The 26,797-nt window shown below is 42.7% G+C and overlaps 1 protein-coding gene across 3 annotated transcripts in view; it reads left to right on the top strand.

The window, feature by feature from the left end:
* LOC121540806 (ecto-NOX disulfide-thiol exchanger 2) overlaps positions 1-26,797 on the top strand; it is a 284,655-nt gene that overhangs the window by 37,462 nt on the left and 220,396 nt on the right. The gene's annotated exons all lie outside the window — the stretch shown is intronic.

Genomic DNA, 26,797 nt, shown 5'->3' with positions numbered 1-26,797 from the left:
CATGGAAATAATTGTTGGGTTATTTAGTTTTTATGTCCCCATCCTCTCTGAGTTGAGTTTTATTATCCTCTGTAGCTCAGCTGGTAGAGCACGGCGCTTGTAACGCCAAGGTAGTGGGTTCAATCCCTGGGACCACCCATACACAAAAATGTATGCACGCATGACTGTAAGTCGCTTTGGATAAAAGCGTCTGCTAAATGGCATATTATATTATTATATTATAGCTAGGTGGGCTGTGGCTTTGCTCTCCTTTTGACTTGAACACAATAGAAGAGGTGCATATCGATAGACAAATAATTACATTTGTTTGTTGATTTGATGATTAAATGTGTTATTACTGCTGACTTTTTGAAGAATGTATTAGAACAAAGTTATATATCCATTTTAATTGACTTTTGGCTAAAATACAATCATTACAAAGCTGATTTTAAAGCGAGCGATTCAAATTGAAATTCTGTTTTTGTTTTCTCATACATATTTGATGTAGAAAAGCTGTTGGTTTATAGATTTGGTCATTGATTGTGATCAGAGCTCAACTGGTAGATATTTTAACGGTTTTATTAATTGTAATCTTATGTTGTTCAGCCCATGCTTTCTACAAAGGATATGTTAATTTCAAATGACCGCCTGCTTTGTCTTTTTTATTTGTATTACTTAAGCCTACAAATTAGGCCTACTGTTTCACACACATGCAAAAAAATATTAGCCTACACAGTTGGCTGGCAGATCAGAGAGCAACAAATCGATTGAAGCCTTTACTTGGGCTAGGCCTATGTCTTCCCTGTTAAAATAAAAAATGACCTTTGCAGACAGCATGTTAAGGTTGCTTGTTAGTAGAATGCAGGCCTCAGTCTGTGTTAGTAGCCCCTCCTCCTGTGCTCCTCTCCTGTCCAGGGTTATTGATGTGCAGGAGAGGTGTGAGAGACGGGGGAGGGGCCTCTCAGTGATAAAGAGCTGACAGGATGACAGCAGTAGCAGGCTCAGGTTAGCAGGGGCTCTGCGTCATTACCACTGTCACAGCCCTACGGTTCTCTACCCGGCAACTCGTTACAGTGTGCCCTCTTCTGCCTCAGCGTTAGGCTATGTCAAAATAAGCGATCATGCTTGACATAGCCTTGTGGCACCATGTGAAAGGGCAATCTGAGTGTGACGGCCGCACTGCAAAAACCACTGCCTAACAAATATCAGTTTCATTTCATGCACGTTAACACTGTTTGCACTCTATCATGACGATACACATTATAAATAAATGGCAACACATAGCTTTTGTTTCTTATATCCCCCACACAACTTTATTGCAGAAATACAGTTTGACATTTGCTATGTTGAGTGAATGCTTCATAGTTTACATGGTAAGTCATAGGTATAATTTATCTCAATCATCTAACTTTATAATTGAACCATTAGCATTCTCTAGCAAATAGTCACAGTTCAATGTAATGTCTTGATTACCTCCCGGTCTCCGCAGTCTCACCGGCACCATGTCTGCAGCATGGATGCCACTGTGTTCTGGGAAAGGTGGTCCAACCGGAATCGCAGGGTTTAAATATGGTTTGCAGACTCCCCTTGGAGTAGGGAATGGAACGGGCCGCTCCCCTTATAGTCTCTGTGGAACGTCCCTTCAGGTAGTTGATTTATGTACGTTCTGTTCCTGCACGTTAGATCTTAGTTATTTTTTAAGTTAAGACTTTATAGGACAGTCCGTTTTTCATTTCAATTCATTTATGCCTTTGTATATTTTAAAGCAGTTTTGGTTTATTTCCTTGACATAATTTGTATTTTCCAAGTTTTGAGAAATAAAACCCTTACATTGTTTCCACCCTACTCAGTTGTCTCTCGTTGCCTGCTTGGTCAACCCTGACACTGAGGGAAATTACAATACGATTAACTGAATTGGCAGGTCAGTGTTAAAGTGACATGCCACAATGTCTTGGAGTTACTCTTTATGATAAGAATTGCTATAAGAAGGTGTTTTTTTGTGTGTGTTTTTTATTTATTTATTTTTAGCTTTTCAAAGCATCCTTAATTAAATCAGTAGCAGTATAATGAGACACTTTGGCTGTAAAGCTCAAACTATCAAGCTTGATTAAGTCAGAGTTTTCTCCACCATTCGGTGATGGCTGACCCAGAGTGGATGCTCTGTCTGTGGGCAGAGCAGTATCATGGCCTGGGTCTCCAATGTCGGTGTGGCCTGGGTGGGGGTCCTGGATGAATCACATGGCTTGAGAACGTACAGGGAGTGGGAGCCATTCCAGTTTAATGAGAACATGGAGGGTCTAATTCAGGTTCTCTTTCTCATAGACTCCAGGCAGTTTACTGGTGCAGAGTGACCTCTGAATGAATTAGTGAGGTCATTTTGTGCTCAAGTGGTGCTGGCACAGTGTTGCAGGGAGAGGAACAATTTGTTGAGTTGTAATGCTCATTTGGTTTTTACATCGCATTCGAGGGGAGGCTATTACAGGTCTTGGTGGCGTTTAAACCACAGGAGAAAAGTGTAGCTATTTTTGACAGGCTAATTATGATCTGAAAATGTAGCTAGACCCAACATGTTTGTTCAGCTGCTTCCAGAGGAAAAATATAAATCTTATAAAATCACACTGCTGAGAAATAGGCTAGGATTTGAACTAAAATAAACCCATAGTTAAACAGTTGAGCATAAATCAACATTTCTAATGAATACCAGGATCACAGATTTGTTCTATAAGCCTTTGGGATTTACACAAGTGAGCAATGTTTGCTTTGTTTTAGCCTATTTGTTTCTCATGTTAATTTCAAATGGGTTGGCGATGTGCTGTCAATATTTACAACCTCCAGCCGTCCACATCCATTATAAAGCTGCTTTATTCAGGCTATTTATAGCATAGGCAACTTTTCCTCTGATTGCCCACAAAAATTACAGCTCAGTGGAAGGAAGCAGCACAAATAGATTGTGACAAGTCTCAGTGGATGTTCCTGCTCCTTCTAGCTCCAGTCATGGAGAATTAGCCAAAGCACCTTCTAGACTGTCAGTGAAGAGACAATAGCCAGGCAACTGTGTCCCCCTGCCTGCCTGCTTCATCCAGCATCAGCCTGGATTAGTGTGTGAACAGACATAGACTGACTTGGAGAGGCTGGTAGAGAGGAGAGGAGCACATCATCCAAGACCTGATCTTGTAGCTCTGGTCTTTGTCACAGAGCCTGTCTGCTCTGCCAAGCCCTGCTGAAGGCAAACATAGATGTTGTTTATGAACCGCATGAAGGAGACCTGGGCCAAGCTGGCTCCAAGGGAAATGATCTACTATTCACTTTGCTTTCAATACAGTCCCTTATGATTTATGATGCCTAATAGGAGAAATAGGAACTCAGACCCAAACATTGTCTAGTTTTTGATTAAATTAACTAACTAATTTTAGCTCAATACACTATATATTGTGCCTAACAATATTGCCTAACAAAGTGGCAAATACAGTAGTTGAATCATCATAACAGAAATTACTCAAATGTTTTGTTTCGATTGAATGTCAAAGGTCAAGCCATCTCATATGAACATGGATTCTATTTTTTGCCCACAGCAGCCTTTGTGCCAAAGTACAGTGAAGCCATTTGTTCATGAGTGTGAGTCCTGAGTGCAGGGTTTTAATCCTCCTGGCCTACTGTTTTGGGTGTGTATCCATGAAGACCGATTCTCTGTCTCTCTATCTCTCGGTCTCTCTCTCTCTCTCTCGTTCTGATCCTCTCAGACAGTTTCCAATGGCAGCTTGACTCCAACAAACCGGCCAGAGACCCAATGCTGTGGACTGTTCATCAAACCCCTGACAAAGTTAATACACTAATATCAGCCTTTTGACATTGGAGAGGGACACTTCTCTGGATTGCAGTTAATTTGGCAGTGGACGCTCACTACGGAATCCAGAGTATGAATCTGATTTTATTGAATTGGCGCTGCACTTTATATTTCAATGCACTTGAAAGTACTCTCTGCATGTTTTTTCATTTTTTAAAGAACTGAATTTAGCTCCAATATGGTTTAGCCTTGATGTTACAACAATGGTATTTTAAAGAAATTAATCAAAAAAGGCAGCTAGGCTGCTGTGGGGACTAATGTCTTATCTACTATCAGCTTTTCTCCCTCTCCATCTAAAGGCCAATATCTGTCCAGAGATCAGTTAATAACATGGCACCTCTGGGCCAGATCTCTTGGAATGTTTCAATTAGAGCTTCTTATTGCCCCAAGTTTATCAGGGCCCTTCCTACCAAAGGGTATTCCAAATAAACATGTTAGTCGGAGGGCGAATGGGTTTGTTTGTTTAGTGAGATAAGCGGTGGGCTCTGCGCCATGTTAAATTGTATTGAGCCTAGAACAGTTAAATTTTTATGAACACACCCTTCTGTCCACTTTTGTTCAGATGTTGAAATCAAGTGGCCTACCTTATTTCTCAGAATGAGAACGAGTTGCCAATTCCTTATATAATTGTTTTATGCTTATTGCACATTTTATAAAAGACCAGACAGCGAGTATAAGTATTTGGCTAAAGTACTGCTAGCTCTACTTGGTACCGCGTGACAAATTCAGGATTAATTTTCCTGAATCAATGTTCATTGATACTCCTGTTTTTTAGTAGTCTCTCCTCTGTGCGCAATTTGAGTAGTTGACACAAAGTGTATCGTTAGACAGGTTAACTTCTCTATTACAGTAAAATAATGTACTATGACTGATTCTGTTGGACCAAATCTCAAATGCAAATAGCGAGTTGAAACCGGTTGTCAGAGAGGAAGAAGTGATCTCTCATGTTTGTTGTTGCGATTGTGTGGGGGAGGGGCTTGGTGTGTGTGTGTGTGTGTGTGTGTGTGTGTAAATGGGAAGGTGCACAGTCACAACAGAAGGAGCGAAGGAGATGAGACCAAAAAGACACCATGAGAACAAGCGGACATAAACGCTCATAAAACGAAAAATATAATTAAACTTGATTCTTCTATACAGACAGGCATTTGGAATATCGCGCCAAAACATACATTAGAATTTATCAAATGAATTTGATATATCGCCCAGCCCTAATTCCTCTGGGTATCTAGCCTCCAGCCAGGGGAAGAAATAAACCTGACAAGTGCCTGAGTGCAAAGTATTAGTAACATGCCCCTAAACCAGCTCCACGTAGCTCTCTCCTTTGCACTTGTTATGTGATTTCCCAGGACACACACACATACACCCCACCTGTTCTCAGGGATCAACATTAAGCTAACTATCTCCCTCCTCTGAATAACAGACATGGCTGCAAAATGCTACCACCACTTTGCAATATTGGTATTTAGCCTAGGTAGCAGAATATAGGTTATGGCATTGGAGTGATAGACATAACTTTAAAATGTCCGTTTAATTTTCTGTAATCCAGCTCTTTGAGAACCTAAGGGTCAGACTGGCCCTTCTGAAGCCCACTCTGTAGTGAAATAGCATACGTTTTCTGGTCATTGAACAGAGTGATTCACTCAAAACGGCCAAAGGGAAGTGTGTCCCTGATACTAATCTCCCCTTCGTCACTTTGCATTACATTCTCAGCAGCTTGATGTTGATAAGTGAACAAAGCTGGACGGCCTGACACTATGTAAAAAGTGCCACAGCTACCCAGAGAGGTGACAGAAACCAAATGGTGAATGCTGCCCCACAGTGAATCTCATGTTACACAGGCTAACATTGTCCAGTCCAACTCCACCCTATAACTAATTACAATGTGTTTAGCTCCCCTTCAAGCCTTTCCAATTTTCAAAGGCAAGCAAAAGGATGGGATGAATATTAATTAAAGGCTGAGTAATGGCAGCTCCAGAAACAAACTCTCACTCTGATGTTGACACATTAAGTAACTCTCTCCATTCCCTTAGCCAGGGAATGTACAGTGCATTCGGAAAGTATTCAGACCCCTTCCCTTTTTCCACATTTTGTTACATTACAGCCTTATTGTAAAATTGATTACAAATATTTTTTATGTCATCATTCTACACACAATACCCCATAAAGACAAAGGGAAAACAAGTTTTTAGGTCAATAAAGCACAAGCTAGTTACATTCATAGCCACATTTATAATAGGCTTCTGGGTGGAGTGAAATGCTTGTCAGTTTCAAGGGAAGTAGTAAAGGTGGTTTGGGAAGTGTCATAGTTTAGTTTGTCTGTGGTATATTCTGCTCTTCCGATTTTAGATGTCTGGTACTCTGACAGTATGTCAAGACATGCCAAATCAAAGTTTTTGTATGAGGTTGTACATCTCTATAGGCCTGGATGCCATTGTCTAACATTGAGAGAGAATATGCCTGTTATGCATATCAAACGCCTACCTCGAGACTCCCAAAAGTTACAACAATGTAATCAGAATGTTATATAAGTCTCTCTGGATCTTTCCACTTCATAAATACACCAGCTAAGAAAGATCTCCCCCCAGAATAATTGTTTCTGGTCATGACAACAGGTTTAGACTCGCAACAGTTGTCCAATGTAGCAGCTAAAAACCTAGACTGCTTTTGCAACGCCCCAATGTAGCAGATGTGAAGTTCATCTAAAAGTTTGTTCTAGTCTGGCTTCACTGATGGAGAGGGGAAGGGCACTGTGATTAGTTGTCTCCTCTGCGTAAGGTCATCAGAGTATTCATTAGCTCCATCTTTCCCCCAGCAGGGGAACTCCACAGCTCTCATTCCCTCAGGGCCTGTTGGTTGCTGGCTGGCCAGCAGTCATTTATTGTCCTGGGTATAAATAGGCTGGCAGGGTCAATGGGGCAAGTGGTCTGATCTGCCAGCTCAGCGTCCAGCCCCCTGCCTGGCAGGGCACAGAGGGGAATGTGTATCCCAACGCCTGGCAGGGCACAGAGGGGAATGTGTATCCCAACGCCTGGCAGGGCACAGCGGGGAATGTGTATCCCAACGCCTGGCAGGGCACAGAGGGGAATGTGTATCCCAACGCCTGGCAGGGCACAGAGGGGAATGTGTATCCCAACGCCTGGCAGGGCACAGCGGGGGATGTGTATCCCAACGCCGCCTCCTCACCATGCCTATGGAGTGCAACCCATAGAAATAGGAATTGTCCTCTCTATGAGAGGCCCACAGTGAGGGAAGACCTTTACACCTTTACTCTGCAGGCACTCTGAATGTCCTACTTTAGAGACCTGGTGATCATGTCTTACACAGTTACATCTCATGATCGATCATCTGAGTAGAAGCACACCAGGTTTACAGAGGAGGTGCCGTAGATGGAGGGATAGGCTCAAGTAAAACCAAACTAGTATGCAAGTTTTTGTGCATCTACTAACCACTGTATTTAGAGAATGAAAAAGGCCTAAAGGAAGCCCCTATCAATGTACTGCCAATGTCTCAACCTGCATATTTGGGATGTGCATCTTTCCCTTACAAGATCATTTGATACATATCTAGATACATGGGCTCCGATACGATACAGGAACGATACGTTTTAGTTTGAAATGATTAGTTTCGGTTTGATTAGAGGAACGTATCGATGCGATTCGGTGCGATACAATTCAGTAACATTTGTCGCATAAACACATTCATTTTTCATTCTAAATTAAAATCTGCTGCAGATGGAGCTCATGAGCTTGGGCCTCTCTGAGCTGGATCGGTCTGCTCTGACGTGTGTGTGTGTGTGTACATGTTTTCCTATACTTCTGAGTCCTCACAAGAATAGTAAACCAAGGAGAATGCTGACAAGTGAGGATGTTTTGCTGGCTTAGGGGTTAGGGTTAGAATTAGAATTAGCTTCAACTTTGGATTTGATTTCCGTCTCATAATCGAATGGTTTAGAGCGTTTGGAATTGTTGATGACTGAGTGAGCTTATCTTCTCTCGCTTCAACCATGCAGTGGGGGTAGCAAAAGTGATTGTTAAATTACGAAATTATCAACTTTACCCTGTATATCTATAAATGACAATATACACTGAGTATACCAAACATTAGGAACACCTTCCTAATATTGATTTGCCCTCAGAACAACCTCAATTCGTCGGGGCATGGACTCTAAATGATGTCGAAAGCGTTCCGCAGGGATGCTGGCCCAAGTTGACTCCAATGCTTCCCACAGTTGTGTCAAGTTGGCTGGATGTCCTTTGGGTGGTGGACCATTCTTGATACACACGGTAAACTGTTGAGCATGAAAAACCCAGCAGCATTGCAGTTCTTGACACAAACTGGTGCACCTGAAACCTACTACCATACCCTGTTCAAAGGCACTTAAATATTTTGTCTTGCCCATTCACTCTCTAAATGGCACACATACGCAATCCATATCTCAATTATCTCAAGGCTTAAAAATGGTTATTTAACCTGTCTCCTCTTCATCTACACTGATTTTTGAAGTGGAGTTAACAAGTGACATCAATAAGGGATCATCGCTTTCACCTGGTCAGTCTGTCATGGAAAGATCAGGTGTTCCTAATGTTTTGTTTACAGATTACCAAACGTATTACTGATGTTGAATCTGAACAATCAAAATGAAATCTAATGCAAGCCCCGATCAGCATGTAGCCTACCTGTAGCCAGATGTTCCGATCAGCATGTAGCCTACCTGTAGCCAGATGTTCCGATCAGCATGTAGCCTACCTGTAGCCAGATGTTTTGTCTCCAGGGGTAGCTTAGGCTGCTTTTATTCTGGTAAAACACAATTTTCAACAGCGAATGTAATAAAAATAACCTGGAGAATTACATTTGTTGTCGCTCAACTAATAAAGTCTGATATTGCGCTAGCCATTTTACAAACATTTGAATGCTGAAGGTGACGTGGAGATGTGCTAGATCATAAATAGGCCTACTTCTTGTTGGTCAGCGTGCAAAGCTGTGTGCAGTTTGACTAGGCTACTGAAATTGACTGGGTTTCTTCTGCATGCAAAGATCAATGACTGTCACCATTTATATTTTTTATTTAAAAATGTTTACCCCTTTTTCTCCCCAATTTTGTGATATCCAATTGGTAGTTACAGTCTTGTCCCATCGCTGCAACTCCCCTACAAGAGGCGAAGGTCGAGAGCCATGCGTCCTCTGAAACACGACCCTGCCAATATTTTCGGATTGTAGAAAGAAAGTAGGCTAATTTGAGCAAAAAAAATTTATGAACCAGAGATCTGTAAAGTTTGAATAGATTTTCTGACCTATGCATGCTACATTTGGATCGGTTTGGGGTCCCGCAGACCAATGCACTCATATCTTAAACATTTGAACCGGGACCGATGCGTATAGGTGAATCGTTACTGCATATTAATAGTCAGCCTTAAAGATTTACTGAGGTTGTTACTCCAATTAGGCTGGTCAGATTTTAATTTCACTGAGGTCATTTATTACTTAATTGCTTAGTATCAAAGAAGCAAAGCTTTGATGCTAACCTGGACTGAAGCTTATCTTTGTGTAGCCTGTTTTTTGCGTAGGCAATGTGGAGGCAGAGATTCTGTTGCTTTGAAAGGAGTTTTATGAAAGAACTCGATTAGCAGTCCTGGAGTCTCTCTTTCTTTCTCTCTCTTTCTGCTGGGTTCCAGGTAGGAGACATTTCTGGGAGTAAATGGTCCGTCACTAGATGGCCACCTCAGTGTCTCTGTTCCCCTCCATATTTCCTCCAGTATATTTTCCCCATTCTGTCCTCCTTCCCCATTATATTTCCCCTTCCTCCCTCCACCAGTATCTCTGCTTCCTCATCCCCACATTTTTCCCTGTTATCCATCCTCATCCACCAGCTGCCCTCCTTTTCCCTCCCCCAGTCAGGTAAACCAGCTCCTCTCCAGTGCCGGCAGAAAACAGCAGTACCGCTGAGCTGTTCTGAGAAGAGAGAGACTGTTTATCTGGGGAGGCAGGCTTTCCCTCCATCATCCTGCCAATAGAAACCACAGCACATGCTGCACAGCCCTTCATGCGCCACAGCAAGATAAGGCTCCCAGACAGGTCCTTTCTGCTAGGCCCCACTCACTACAATGGAGAGGGGAGGGAAGTCCTTGACCAACACACCTGACAGTTTTGATCCAGTTTAACACTTTCCCAATCCCATCTATTGCAAAGTTTAGCCTAATTCCTCCCGTTTGAACCATTGTCTGATTAGTCATGATCTGGAATGTCTTCTATAACAATTCGGGAACTATCCATTCATTCACACAAAAGAACAATGTCTCATCACCTTGTAAATGTATGTCTAACATTTATTTGATTTTGCAATCGATATTGTGGAGTCAGTTTGTCACAGCATGTAGGGTTTGGCGATATCCAGATTTCCATACCTTCATACCGTGCCATCCCGGGATATACGCTATTACCGGTAGTGCACACAAGGGTATCTATTTTTTTTTTTCAATCGTAAAAAAAAAAGCCCCAAAATGTCACTTACCAGAATGATAACAAGTACTAAGGAATTATCATAGCGGATGCTAGGTAAATGCTAACAAGCACATGCAAACATTTACTACTAGGACAAGACAACCCAGCTCATAAAGTTATGCAAGTATCTCAAAATGCAGTTTGCTGCGCGCACAAAACAAATATTAGGCAGCAGGGATCTTAATCAGGAGGGGATTGTCTCTGCTGCTGTTACCAGGAAGCTTGATCTTGCAAGTTTAGCTAACATTAGCAAGTTAGCAACATTAGCAAGTTAGCAAAACCCAGCTGGAGAGAATTTATTTGGCACATCTTAGATAGTTTACTTAATAGTTGTAGGATATATAGCTGGCAAATACTAGTAGTGAATTTCATACAAGTGTAACTTGATCACCTCACTTAAATTGCGCTGCAGGAGTGACTCACCTCACAAAGCTCCCATTTTATTCGTTGTGCTTTTTTGTAAACAAACGTAAATGGCTGAAACTGCTGTTTTGGGAAACTAGTAGCGTTAAGTTTAATAAAAAAGCTTCATAATGAAAATATATCGAACGGGCGAAATGATGAACGCGATCTGCTTGATCTATTACCTAGCGCATAAGTTGACTGCAGGTATTTATTTAAAAAGTACTAATATTCAAAGCCCAAGACACGTCACTTACCAGAATGCTAACAAGTACTAAGGAATCCTCATAGAGAACGCTAACTAAATGAATTGCGAATATTTTGTACAGTTTCTGCCCTAAACTATACAAGTAACTCAAAAACGCTACTCAGTTTATTACATGCACAAAACAAATATTAGCCAGCAAGGCTCTTGATCCAGGAGGTGATTCGCTGCTGTTGGAATAAGCTAACCACTTAGCCAACTAGCTACTAAATTAGCAAACAAAATGCACAGTTGTGAATTCCATACTGTAATAAGATCACCTGGGCATGCTGCACCACAGTGAGTGACTCACAAGGCTCCGGTCTCTGTGGTGCTTGTAAACAAACACCACATGACAGGTGACTGGGGACTACTGTAAAATACATAATGTGACAGGTGAAATGAAGAACGCAATGTTCTTCATCTCCTAACGTATTGCACAAGTTGACTGCAGGTATTCACTTAAAAAGTAGCTACAAATATTCACATTTTATAAAAAAAACTTCAAAGAAAGTTTTGACGGTATTGTAAAACCATCTTGTGGTTAGGACATCTACTTTGTGCATGACACAAGTAATCTTTCCAACAATTGTTTACTGTCAGATTATTTCACTTATAATTCACTATCACAATTCCAGTGGGTCAGAAGTGTACATACACTTAGTTGACTGTGCCTTTAAACAGCTTGGAAAATTCCAGAAAATGATGTCATGGCTTTAGAAGCTTCTGATAGGCTAATTGACATCATTTGAGTCAATTGGAGGTGTACCTGTGGATGTATTTCAAGGCCTACCTTCAAACTCAGTGCCTCTTTGCTTGACATCATGGGAAAATCAAAAGATATCAGCCAAGACCTCAGGAAAAAAAATGTTTGACCTCCACAAGTCTGGTTCATCCTTCGGAGCAATTTCCAAACGCCTGAAGGTACCACGTTCATCTGTACAAACAATAGTACGCAAGTATAAACACCATGGGACCACGCAGCCATTATACCGCTCAGGAAGGAGACACGTTCTGTCTCCTAGAGATGAACGTACTTTGGTGTGAAAAGTGGTGATCCTAACTGACCTAAAACAGGGAATTGTTAGTAGGATTAAATGTCAGGAATTAATGTCAGGATTAAATGTCAGGAAAAACTTTTAATGTATTTGGCTAAGGTGTATGTAAACTTCCGACTTCAACTGTATTTCTATGGATTCACCACTTGAAGTCAGTGCAGTTGCTATGCAACATGAAGACCGTGTCTCCTCTTTGTTGTTATTGTCTCCTCAGCCTTGTCGACTTCTGCTGCTTTGCTACTGAATGTCCCCTGTGTCTTCAGAGGGCCTTGTGGGAAATGGTACTGTCAGTGGGTTTTAGGAGTGGGAATCAGCTCGACGTTGCCCAACCATGACGGGCACACTAAAATTACAGAGACCCAGAAGAGGCCCAGGCCGTCCAACCCATCTGTCTCATGAATAAAAAGTGAGGATTTGTTTCATAGTACAGATGTGACCAGTAATAATGTGGAAATAGTTAGGTCTGTGGCGTAAAGGGAGACAGTCTTTCCCCCCCTTTTTATGAAATCGGACATTTCCTTAGCATCATGCCAATCATGCTTAATTTGTCTCTTTCTTGGGACTGTATGTACAAAACGTTCATTTAATGCTGTTTTTTGCACAAGCTTTGCAGAACACCATAATTATAGAGAACTATGATAGAAATCACAGTATAATAATGTGTTTACATTGACGTTGTTTTGTTACCCCAAAGACATCAATTTAGAAAATGTTCTTTACTTTAACTGCCAGAGGGAAATTAATTTGTTTTGAGTCACTTTCTATGGCCACAGCAGTGCTAATAACCAGTTAAAACAACAGCCCATGTCGATGATGTTATTGATTTCATTTTTAGTTTATTGTGTGGATCGGGATATTAAAGTGTTTTTGCTTGTCTAGCAAGAAATGTACTTAGTCACAGCGGTCCGAGACAATAGCAGGCAGGAGTCTCAGAGCCAATGGCAGCACCCTGGGAAACAGTAAAGCCATTTTGCTCCAGCAGACCACTTAATAGCTTTGGCTGATGCAGAGGCTGGAAATCCATCAGTCAATTGGGCCAGACAGAGATGAGCAGTCTGCTCAGTGCCATGACCAATGTGTGAGGAGACATGGGGAAGGACAATGGAGCTCCTCTCATAGCCGCTGGTGATGAAGAAGCCTGTCTCACTTTAAATTACATTTGGAAGATAGCAAGGCGGCACTTCACCTGAGCTGGCTGTAGACTATTTTCATGTGTAACATAGAGGAGGTCTTGAGGGTTTTGTTTTTAGGTTGTGGCCCATCTGTACTTTTGACCCTGTAAACCTGAGCTGTCCTTTGAACTATGTGACCATGGCAGTCTTTGGACACCTGTTGTTGCTCTTGCTGACAGGCCTGTGTGTGTATGTGTGTAGCTGAGATGGGGAGAATGCCATATTGCACTAGAGAGCTGTGGGCTTGTACCCATATGCCACTCTACCCCTAATGGGTAATATCTGAAGGAAGTCAAAGCTTGTGTTTGTAGCCAATCATAGAGAGCAACACTGGATTATAGTCAGAGGCCTCAAACATCAGAATCAGCCACTCTGGCCACATCTATAAAACAGTAATTGACAACTACAGGTTTGCAGTGATATTAAATATGTAGCCTACGTTTGAGGAGTGCTGAAACATATTGTTTTGCCCCAGAATTTCAGGCTATTTCTGTGTGTGTTCTCTGTGGTTAACTCTGCCCATTTCCCAGTCATCTTTAATGCAGAATCCCACCTCGTGCAGGGGGCTTGCAGGGGACAGAGACCGATTCTAATGTGAAAGTAATTTCCCCTCTCCTTATTCCAGTCGGCTGGCCAGCGGACAGATCCTCTAACTCTAACAGGTTACTGTGTAACCTTGGTGTCAGCAGTCTGAACTGGCATTTACAATTGCCGGCGCATTGCCACAGATGAAGTTAATGACATCGGGTATTGCAATCAGCCTTGATGATATTGCTCTGCAAAATGAGGGAATTGGTATTCATTGTGTTGATTCCAAACAATACATTATTTATGCTTTGCTTTAAGCTACTGCTCTGCTCTGTAAAGAGGTGAAGGACTGTAACAGAGTAAGTGGTGGGCAGAGAAATGTCCTTACTGCCGCAATGTTGAGCAAACAGTGAAACAATTCAGCCATCATTAATGGTTACGGGTCATCTGACCCATCACCATTTAACATTCTGTCTAAATTGAATTTCCTGGCAGACCTTTTTACAGTTCACTGGTTCAACAGGGCTGGAAACGTTTATAAAACGTGCGTGTTTTACTGAGGCAGCAGGAGACCAGTGCCCAATCTGAAATTATGTGAAGGTAGGCAGTTAGAGAAACACTTGCAGCATGTTGACCACATTTACAATCAGCCAGACTGCTTACCTGTGCTATTGTACTTTGCTAGATTTAAATCTTTATTGATGCAAGTTAATCTTTATTCACAGGATAATTGGTGCGAATATTTTGCTAAACACTATTACTACTACCCTTACTGGGCTTATATATTTTAGAAGCCTGTTAATCTCAATGGGAGGTGAATGGCAGCAGTCTACATTGTCTTTTCAGGGAATGTTATTATCTAACCTCTCTTATTAGACAGAGAACAGGCTCCAGAGCATATTGAGAGGGTAATTATGAACATCTGACCAGACTCATTAGCTTCCTAATCAAAGGCAGCATTCAGGTTTCAGCCTGCATGAAGAGAGCAGAGCTAGCCCTACAAACTGGGATGGCTGAATCATGAGGCCTGCTCTTTCATCTCAGATATAACTCTGGAGATGTCTAGCTGTTATGAATAAAGGGTATCATATTATTATTCATGAAACAACGTACTATGCAGGCCTTTCTGTTTTGACTTTAGTCAAACTTTTTAACTTTGTCCTCACGGTTTTCCACCTGTTTTGTCTTTCTTGCCAGTGACCTTGTAACCATTTCATGTGTCATCTGTTGTTATCCCTCTTTAAAGGTGTGTCAAATCTCCAGGGAGGCAGAGAGGGCTAGAAGGGTAGGATAGAGGGTGAAAACTGCCTTTTTTCTGCATTATATTGGCCTCTGTGTCCATCTCCCTCCTTCCTCATGCATCCATTAACTTCCACTGAGAATCTTTCTTCACAGACGTGAGTAGTTGTGACAGGGAGCGTTGATCCTATTTGCCGCATCACACTCAAGGCTGCTTTAAGAGAATTAGTATTTTATTCCTCCTAAATCTGGTAACTGTAGATAACACAACCAGGTACTCTCAGGAACCTCACAGTACCTCCATATTGTTTTTGTTCAATATAATGCCCTGAAGTCATCAATCATGCTATTGTGAGGTGTTTATAAAATGTTTTCATTCAATATCTTCTCTTTGTTGATAATTAATATGGAACATTTACAGCAGATGCTTGATGTGATTTTTGGAGGGAAAGAAGTCCACACAGGGTTGATTTTAGCCCTGTCACCAGTTAGCTTTTGTTCTCCAGCTGGTACTGAATTTTATTTATTTTTCCTATTTTTCAATTGTGGGTGAAATGCAACGTCCTCGAGTGCTGCCAGGATCCTAACCTGCCAAATACTGGGCTGGGGCTGTGTGTGATGGAGCTGGGAATGATTACCCTAGTCTTTCTATTGGCCATCGATGCAAGGTGAACACGTGCCTATGGCTGTTTAACAAGGCCCACTGGCTCCTGGCCCACTCGTAAATAACGGAACTGGAAACGCTCTCACAAGCCCGCCTTCAGTGGGAGGTGCTCAGTCTAGGAGGCTGGATCCTGTGGGCTGAGACTGTCTGCTACGACACCTCTGTGGCTCAGAGATCCTTAGCGGAGTTTACAAATTGCTATGGAAAGTGTCTCTGCTGGGTCCGTTCATTTGTTGATCACTCTCCTTATGTTGCTTAAGGCGTGGTATGAAAAATGTATGCACTCACTAACTGTAAGTCGCTCTGGATAAGAGCGTCTGCTAAAATGACTAAAATGTAAAATGTTTCTTAAACCATGCATAGGCCCTAAGTAAGATCAGATTCCAGCACTGCTACAGCTTTCTCTTTCCCTCTCTACTAATTGGTTATTGGGTTTACAGTATGCATGGATTGTCTGAAGCTTCTCTCCCTGGATGTTGGATTGGATTAACAAGTAAATATTTGGCAAGCAAATTGTTTGTAGTTTTGAACTTCTCTAAAGATTAGTTAAATTCAAACCGACGGCGTTTCCCTTCAAACATGGAATTGCTTCAAATGTTGTCAAACTAAAATAGTCTCCTTCAATCGACTTTAATATTATGAATTCTAATTAGATGAGAACCATTTGTTATGTCTGGGCGTCTGCCTTGCAACATGGTGCCGTTGCCAGATATCCAACACGTCTGTCACTGGCGCTTGTTGTTACGCTGCGTGTGTAGAAGCCTGACAGACTGTCAAGTCTAAAACGTGCCAGCAGGGACTCATTAACAAACACTGAGTAACAACTGCTGCCCTTTAATATAGGAATATATATATATATATATTTACTCCTATATCCAAAGGAATAAGACATGTAGTAGAAACCATATTTATTGTTAGGCTGCTTTTGTTCCTGTCACTCTACTTTTTTTGAGGTGCATATTTGGAAGCCTGCAATTAGTTGAGTCTAAATCTGTATGTAACTGCACAGTAATTTCCTCCAACACTGCATTTATAACTCCTTTTATGGATTTGAAAACTGTCTATGCCAATTATCCTTCTGCCCTTTGGTTACAAAGATTCCCGAGAGGTTTTGTCTGAAAAGGTGAACTGGCTACAGTATGTGGTGGATGCCAGGGCAGAAATCCTGTTGTGGCCGTCTTATCTCAACACCTTGGTGGCCTAGTAGGCTTTAGGATAGACTGAATTGACTAGCTACAGTGCTTAAAAAGCGAATGGTTGACAAGTTGTAATTTAGCATACCCCTTTGTTCACCTGATGATCTGGTCCCCATGACACATTTCCCTTGTCATCTGTCATAACTGCCATGCAGTTACTGATTCAGACAATCTTCTTGTTAGGCCTCCCAACTTCTCTCCCTAATCATCAACACCAGCATTGAAGAGAAAGACCTGAAATGAAATGGCGGTCTCTAATGGTATGACTAAATGATATAGCCTGCTATTCCCTTACCTACAGAAGGCTACCCATGTTAATGAGCAATATCAGGTCCAGGATCCTCTAGCAGTGTTTGTGGTGAAAAATGAAACCTTTTGGAATGGTTGTCAACCAACAGGCCTAGAGTCCATTTATCTAAGCAGTGTAAGATTATAACATGCAAAGGTTCATCTCTAGGTAGAACATGGAAGTATTTTTTCCAGAGGAATAATGAAAGTAATTTTCTTTGTACCATACCATCACATATTTTCAAGAGGCTCTTTGCTCTGGGCTCAGTCTCTCGTCTCGTCCTGCTCTCTTCAATCAAAGAAAAGCACAGAGGCCTAGTTGTTATTGTACAGTTTTCATATCTCCCTCATTAGAAACAATATCGTTATGTTGTCTGTCTGGATGCTGGCCATATGTAGCACCACTCAACTTGTAGGCTACGTTATGTTTTCACAGCCAGTGGTTCATGTCCGTTTGAGGGCATATTGCCGTTTAGACTATTCTAATGAGTCTCTTCTCAACTCAATTACTTTCTCTTTTCTTTCTCCTTTCTCTTTAACAAGCTGTATTGTTTGGTTGTGTTGGACTCTTCATGTAATGATGCTGCTCACATTAATTCCTATTTTTGTCTGTGAAAGTACTGTAGCAAACAATCAGAAATGGCAGTTTGGTTGAGAGACTGTCTGGAAAGACTGTAGAGAGTTCCTGGGACTCCGTTACCCCCCCAGAGACATACTGCATATATTATTATTTAGAGAGGCCAACTTTTAGAATTTTGAACATTCTATTACATCGCATTGTTTAAATATTCCCAATGTAATGTTAATGGCTGCCATAGAATGTTGAACTGTCATGTAAATGCATCATAATGCAGAAACTGCATTGGCCCAACTCTCTAAATACATGGCTCTGGTTCCCCCCATAATAAGGGATAATAGTGGCAACCAGAAATGCAATATCTACCAGTAGGAAAAGGGATCATGCTTTCTCCCACAAGCTGCTCCCCAAGTCACAATCACACTGCACACTGTGTTTGGTGCATTAGAAGTGTACGTGCTTTTCTACAGTCGGAAACTGGGATCATTCTCCAGTCTCGCTTTAGGCCTACACTATTATGTTGTTATGAATCATGTTATGAGTTCTGAATCGTGACAAATAGCCGATTTCGGAGGCATGCAGCATGCTATTGTATAAATCACCTGCTAAACAATATTATAATGTGACATCTGCCCTTCCCTCGCTGCAGTGGAACGGTTGCCTTGACAGAGACCCATGAGGATAATAACCTCGGTAAAAAAGGCCATTTGGATTGCTAATCCTCTCCGGAGACTAGACACCTGGGTATTCTGCTCAGTTAACCCCGGCAGTGAACAACGGAAGGGCAAAGGTCATCTAGAGCTCCACCTATTCTAACACTGTATTTGTGCAATCTGGTTCAGAAATCCTTAGCCTACACCGATGCCTCTTGTTCAGTTTATCGTCCAGGCCGAAATTAATGTTCCCATGGTGGAGCAGTGTTATAAAACGAATCCACTCGTATATAATTAGGATGTATGAAAATGTATGCACTCACTACTGTAAGTCGCTCTGGATAAGAGCGTCAACTAAATGACTAAAATGTAATTGTCTATATGAAGCTGTGTCTGAATAGCATAGGTCTAGGGAGTATACCAAATAAAAATAAAAACAAATTGAGCTGCATGTGGAGGTCGAGTTTTGAACCGATCAGGAAAACCTGACATTGTTGACTATGGTAACTGATGTACAGTACCATGACAACGGTATACTTAGGGCCTTGAATCTGGATATGTTTCTATATTTCAAGGCCAAGAGGGTTGTAGTACAGCTGAGGACTGTTTGGAAATGTCCTGTGTTATACCACTCAACAAGCACACATCATCATGTTGAGCACTGCCTTTCCCCTCAGCTGAACTTGTGTAGTACCTTTTCACTGTTCTCAACAGAAGGGGAAAATGCTTCCTCTTGAAGTCCCTGTATTGAAGATGAGGTACTTCATCATACAGATAACCTGGTAGACAGAGGCAGAACTACAGTTTAGGGAGCGGGGGAAAATGGTGCTTGTGAAGTATAGTTCAGCTTGGTTTAAGTTTGTATGATTAATCCAATGCTCAGTAGGTAACCCACTGATACTGAATCGGTTGGTCTGCATTGCCTCTGCTGCTGGTCCCCTCCGGTGCAGCCAGGGATTTTTTAGTTTAAAAAAATGTAATCTCCTTTTTCTCCCCAATTATGATCTTGTCTCATCACTGCAACTCCCCAACGGGCTCGGGAGGCGAAGGTCGAGTCATGCGTCCTCTGAAACATGACCCGCCAAACCGCGCTTCTTAACCCCCACCCGCTTAACCCGGAAGCCAGCCGCACCAATGTGTTGGAGGAAACACCGTTCAACTGACGACCGAGGTCAGCCTGCAGGCGCCCGGCCCGCCACAAATAGTCGCTAGAGCGCGATGAACAAAGGAAAGCCCCCCTGGTCCAACCCTCCCCTAACGACGCTGGGCCAATTGTGCGCCGCCCTATGGGACTCCCGTTCACGGCCGGTTGTGATACAGCCCTGGATCGAACCCGGGTCTGTAGTGACGCCTCTAGCACTGTGATGCAGTGCCTTAGACCGCTGTGCCACTCGGGAGGCCCACAGCCAGGGAAAATTAATGGAGTCAGATGAGCTGATGTGTTCTCTCTCTCCATCACAATGTGGTCCTGTTGACTCTCTCTGATAAGACTCTGTTCACTGAGGGGTCCTCTGATCTCTGCCCGGCACAGGCTTTTGGCCTCTGTGTTCCAATTCTGAATTAATCTATGATTAATAATGTGCTCAACGTTGTGTGAAAAAACCTGTAAACAATAAACAGGTATGCCCGAGAATGACAATGAAAATGAATTGTGTGGTACAGTAGCTCTGCTTTTGATTGGTAGGCCTAATTAAAAGCTTATGGAAAGTGTTTTAAATTATCAGCAGCTCTATCCCGCATCATTATTTATGCATATTAAATATAACATTTAAAACTATTTGATTATTAACCAGCTAGGCTAATATTCAGATGTATTGTTGCGTGCTTGCATCTTAACTGCCCAATTTCCCTTTGAGTCATTCCCATGATGATGCTACTGTTGTATGCAAGGCTACATTTCTTACGACCACCATCTAAAATTTAACAAGATGTATTTGTTAATCTTACTTCAATAATGCCGCCGGAGAAGATGGATGCCGTTTTACAGCCCTCTAACCAATTGTACTATTATGTGTTTTTTTGCGTTATTTGTAATTTATTCTGTACATAATGTTTCTGCCACAGTCTCTTATGATGAAAAATAGCTTCTGGATATCAGGACAGCGATTACTCACCTCGTATTGGATGAATATTTTTTCTTCAACGAGTCTGTTGGGCAGGATATCCTACAGACACCCGACAAGGCCCAAATTCCCTTCATTCGTATGAGAAAGAGACCGATATTGTGGACGTAGGTCGGGGTGCCTTGTAAGGATCCGACGGCGAGCGAGTAAACTGCCTCTTCCATCAATCCTATTAGCCAATGTTCAATAATTTGAAAATAAATTGGATGACCTAAGATTAAGGTTATCCTACCAACGGGACATTAAAAACTGTAATCTCTTATGTTTCACCGAGTCGTGGCTGAACAACGACATGGATAACATACAGCTGGCGGCATATACGCTACATCGGCAGGATAGAACGGCTGACTCAGGTAAGACAAGGGGTGGCGGTCTGTGTATATTTGTAAACAACAGCTGGTGCATAAAATCTAATACTAAGGAAGTGTCAAGGTTTTGCTCGCCTGAGGTAGAGTATCTCATGATAAGCTGTAAACCACACTATTTACCAAGAGAGTTTTAATCTATATTTTTCGTAGCTGTCTATTTACCACCACAAACTGATGCTGGCACTCAATGAGCTGTATAAGGCCATAAGTAAACAGGAAAACGCTCATCCAGAGGCAGCGCTCCTAGTGGCCGGGGACTTTAATGCAGGGAAACTTACATCCGTTCTACCTAATTTCTTCCAGCATGTTAAATGTGCAACCAGAGGAAAAAAACCTCTAGACTACCTTTACTCCACACACAGAGACGCGTACAAAGCGCTCCCTCGCCCTCCATTTGGCAAATCTGACCATAACTCTATCCTCCTGATTCCTGCTTATAAGCAGAAACTCAAGCAGGAAGCACCAGTTACTTGGTTAATAAGGAAGTGGTCAGATGACACAGATGCTAAGCTACAGGACTGTTTTGCTAGCACAGACTGGAATATGTTCCGGGATTCTTCCGATAGCATTGAGGAGTACACCACATCAGTCACTGGCTTCATCAATAAGTGCATTGATGACGTCGTCCCCACAGTGACCGTATGTACATACCCCAACCAGAAGCCATGGATTACAGGCAACCTCCGCACTGACCTAAAGGGTAGAGCTGCGCTTTCAAGGAGCGGGACTCTAACCCGGACGCTTATAAGAAATCCCGCTATGCCCCCCGACGAACCATCAAACAGGCAGAGTCAATACAGGACTAAGATTGAATCGTACTACACCGGCTCTGACGCTCGTCGGATGTGGCAGGGCTTGCAAACTATTACAGTCTACAAAGGGAAGCACAGCCGCGAGCTGCCCAGTGACACAAGCCTACCAGACGAGCTAAATCACTTCTATGCTCGCTTCGAGGCAAGCAACACTGAAGCATGCATGAGAGCATCAGCTGTTCCGGATGACTATGTGATCAAGCTCTCTGTAGCCGATGTGAGTAAGACTTTTAAGCAGGTCAACATTCACAAGGCCGCAGGGCCAGACCGATTACCAGGACGTGTACTCCGAGCATGTGCTGACCAACTGGCATCTTCACTGACATTTTCAACATGTCCCTGACTGAGTCTGTAATACCAACATGTTTCAAGCAGACCACCATAGTCCCTGTGCCCAAGAACACTAAGATAACCTGCCTAAATGACTACCGACCCGTAGCACTCACGTCTGTAGCCCTGAAGTGCTTTGAAAGGATGGTCATGGCTCACATCAACACCATTATCCCAGAAACCCTAGACCCACTTCAATTTGCATACCGCCCCAACAGATCCACAGATGATGCAATCTCTATTGCACTCCACGCTACCCTTTCCCACCTAGACAAGAGTAACACCTATGTGAGAATGCTATTCATTGACTACAGCTCAGCGTTCAACACCATAGTGCCCTCAAAACTCATCACTAAGCTTAGGACCGTGGGACTAAACACCTCTGCAACTGGATCCTGGACTTCCTGACGGGCCGCCCCCATGTGTTAAGGGTAGGTAACAACACATCTGCAACGCTGATCCTCAACAAGGGGGCCCCTCAGGGGTGCGTGCTCAGTCCCCTCCTGTACTCCCTGTTCACCCATGACTGCATGGCCAGGCACGACTCCAACACCATCATTAAGTTTGCCGACGACACAACAGTGGTAGGTCTGATCACTGACAATGATGAGACAGCCTATAGGGAGGAGGTCAGAGACCTGGCCGTGTGGTGCCAGGATAACAACCTCTCCCTCAACGTGATCAAGACAAAGGAAATGATTGTGGACTACAGGGAAAAAAAGAGGACTGAGCACGCCCCCATTCTCATCGACGGGGCTGTAGTGGAACAGGTTGAGAGCTTCAAGTTCCTTGGTGTCCACATCACCAACAAACTATTATGGTCCAAACACTCCAAGACAGTTGTGAAGAGGGCACGACAAAGCCTATTCCCCCTCAGGAGACTGAAAATATTTGGCATGGGTCCTCAGATCCTCAAAAAGTTGACATCCTGACTGGTTGCATCACCGCCTGGTATGGCAACTGCTCGGCCTCTGACCGCAAGGCACTACAGAGGGTAGTGCGTACGGCCTAGTACATCACTGGGGCCAAGCTTCCTGCCATCCAGGACCTCTATACCAGGCGGTGTCAGAGGAAGGCCCTAAAAATGATCAAATACTCCAGCCATCCTAGTCATAGACTTCTCTCTGCTACCGCACGGCAAGCGGTACCGGAGTGCTAAGTCTAGGTCCAAAAGGCTTCTTAACAGCTTTTACCCTCAAGCCATAAGACTCCTGAACAGCTAATCAAATGGCTACCCAGACTATTTGCACTGCCCCCCCACCCCCACCCCCTCTTTCACGCTGCTGCTACTCTGTTTATTATTTATGCATAGTCACTCTACCCACATGTACATAATACCTCAATTACCTCGACTAACCGGTGCCCCCGCTCATTGACTCTCTACCGGTACCCCCTGTATATAGCCTCCCTACTGTTATTTTATTTTACTGCTGCTCTTTAATTATTTTTTATTTTTTACTTAACTTTATTTTTTCTTAACTGCATTGTTGGTTAAGGGCTTGTAAGTAAGCATTTCACTGTAATGTCTACATCTGTTGTATTAGGAGCATGTGGCAAATACAATTGGATTTGAATACATCAGGTTATAGGCCTAAGCTATGTAGTGGAAAGAGATCATTCACACCAACCATATATTTAAAGGGACTTTGTTAAAACAAATTCTTACAAGTTTTCTTTGTTCTATTCTTCCTACCTTCAGTTCTGTAATACTTTCATGTTTTCAGGAACATCATTTCAAGCAGTGATTTTACTTTCTCTCCTCCCCTGAAAAATTTAGATTTTGGGTCCATTTTCCATTTTAATGGCATCCACGCTCTCAGCAAGACTGTCTGGCATAATGATGTAATTCTCTCTGGAGCCATTCTCCCCTCTGTGACACACGTTTAAGCCTGGATCTGAACATGCATTTCATAGCGGCAGAAAGATTTCAAAGATTCGTGCTAAAATTCTATTTTCCCAGACCTCGGCTCTTGTCATTAATAATCATTACACATTTGCTGCCTCTGAGTCTGCAATGTGAGGGGTTTTTTTTGACGGCAAGAAATTCGTAGCCTAGGCCGGTGGGTGGTAAGATATGAAAAATGTCACTGGTAATAATGTGTAAGGAAAGTGGGTGTTTTTAGAGTGAATAACTCATGGTTATTGTGGTGTATTTGGGTGGTTTAATGGATTTCAGATCTCTTGGTCCAGTCCAGAAAGCAACATTTTTAAACTAGCGGAGATCTCACTCTGGAACTTTGATATGCCAGTAGAGTATATTTTGTTCACCAATATATATCAAAATTAGCCAAATCTAAAATGGTGAATTATCAATATTAATAAATTAATGTAAGAAATGTTTCATTGAAGTCAAAATATTACTCATATTACAGAGCAAATGGTAAAGCATCATATTACTTTTTTTGTTGCTTTGTAGCACCTACAGATTAAACACTATGGAGTTTTAAAGGAGGCCTGGGTAAGGCCAAAATCTCACAAATGTTCACAGAAGGACCCTTCTATGGATTACATTTCGGGAAGATACCCCAAATCATTTGACTGTTTCCTTATAGTTTCATGAGGAATCACCCATATTATTTGGTGTCACTCCAAATGGAAAGGAAGAAGGACCCTCTCTCTGCTGTCCCATAACTTCCACTACTGCTGGGATTACCAAACTCGGTCCTCGGGACCTCAAGGGTTGCACGTTTTGGTTTTTGCCCTAACACTACATGGCTGATTCAAATGATGAAAGCTTGATAATTATTTGAATCAGCTGTGTAGTGTTAGGGCAAAAACCAAAACGTGCAACCCTTGGGTTCCCGAGGACCGAGTTTGGGAATCCCGGCATGACAGCCTTAATCTGTTTACCCACCAACAGAACCAGTAGCCCAACATTAGCTTGGGAAGCTAGCTGGATGCTACACTTTGATATATTTAGTTACCCCATAAAGGATACTGAGCTATTGGCGAGGCTAAATGCAACTCATCATGTATTCATTAATTAGTGGTCTTCGGTCTACATTCTTGCATAGGGTAGCCCAGTCTGGTTAGCAGTGGAAGCACTCCTCACCTTGCATAAGCATAGTTAGTGCACTGCCCTCATGATGTTTTGCCTCAGTCTCTTTACTGCTAAATATGTGTTCATAACCAGCCTCAAGTGCATGCTGGAGCCCACTTAGTGCACAGTGTGAAGAGCAGACTGTAATTCATCCATGACCTTAACATGTATTGTGAGTGAATAAAAAGAGAGCAACATTCAGGTGGCTGGTGCCAGGGGTAACATATGGTCTTTTGGTTTTCTACTTCAGTCGGAAGATCCTCGGAGGGTCATCAGTGTGTGTAATTAAAGACCAGTTGAGGCTCTGTGTCACATGGTCAGCCCTAGGGCTGGGAATTGCCCGGGACCTCACAATATGATATTATCACCATACTTAGGTGCCAATACGATAGGTATTGCGATTCTCACGATAGTGATTTTATTGCTATTTTATGTTCCAAACATATTGCTCACCATATGTCTGCTGCAGATACAGTGGGGGAAAAAAGTATTTAGTCAGCCACCAATTGTGCAAGTTCTCCCACTTAAAAAGATGAGAGAGGCCTGTGATTTTCATCATAGGTAGCTGTTTGCCTGTCTGTACAAAGTGTTGGAAGCATAGTGAGAATATCCTCTCAGTTCCAGGCGTGTGGTTTGGTAAAATACATGTTTGTGGTCCTTTGTGGCTCAGTCGGTAGAGCAAGGTGCTTGCAATGTCAAAGGTTGTGGGTTTGATTCCTGCTGGGGCCACCCATACGTAAAATGTATGCACGCGTGACTGTAAGTTGCTTTAGATAAAAGCGTCTGGTAATTTGCATATGCGCAGACCATGTTGCTATTTACCCTATCTTTTGTTTAGTCTGGGTTAATCACATTCACATGGAGGACGAATAGATAAAAGAGAACCTGTTTCTGTCCTGTTGGCTATTATTCACCATGACACTTGAGGTACTGGTAATCAACAGCTCTGGACCAGTGTTGGAGCCGGACCTGGAACTCTCCTGTCTAAAGACAGAGAGGCTGGTGGTGGTGGTGGTGGGGTGGGGGGGGGGGGGGGAAGGAATGGTGGGATGGTTTGGGAGAATGGAGTGGAAGAAGCAGGTGAGAGGGATGGAGGGAGGGAAAGAGTGATGGAAGGAGGGAGTGGAAGATGCAGGTGAGAGGAATGGTGGGATGATTTTGGAGAAGGGAGTGGAAGAAGCAGGTCAGAGGGATGGAAGGAGGGAGTGGAAGAGGTGGTGGAGGGAGCACGAGAGGGATGAAGGGAGGGAAACCCAGCAGCGTTGCAGTTCTTGACACACTCAAACCGGTGCGCTTGGCACCTAATACCATACCCCGTTCAAAGGGCACTTAAATGTTTTGTCTTGCCCATTCACCCTCTTGATGACACATACACAATCGATGTCTCAAGGCTTAAAAATCCTTGACTGATGCAGATTATCATAGCAGGAGAAAGCCAATTACTCTGGTCATCACGACACCCTCTGGGCCTCTTTCAGTCTAATATAATACATCACAGTGAGTATTCTCTGTGCATCGGTCTCTGGCAGCTTTGTGTTTTTGTATTTTCCTCCATGGTGTCCACCAAGGATGAGTGTAAATTCTACAGGCACTGGGACCCTCCTGATCCACAGCTCTTTCTGGCTCAGATTAGTGTCTCCTCTACAAAGCAGAAGGGCCGTGCCTCTCAGAGAAGCACAATGACATCCTCCTTTAGTTATCATCTTTCTCTACTCAAGACTAAACACTATTATTGTGGCCCTTATTACCCAGTCCTATTGGTGTCCTTGAACCAGCCACAGA

The sequence above is a fragment of the Coregonus clupeaformis genome, chromosome 3 (assembly GCF_020615455.1).
Source record: "Coregonus clupeaformis isolate EN_2021a chromosome 3, ASM2061545v1, whole genome shotgun sequence".
Lineage (NCBI taxonomy): Eukaryota > Metazoa > Chordata > Actinopteri > Salmoniformes > Salmonidae > Coregonus > Coregonus clupeaformis.
The sequence above is the reverse complement of the archived record's forward strand: the minus strand, read 5'-3'. Positions and strand labels throughout refer to the sequence as shown.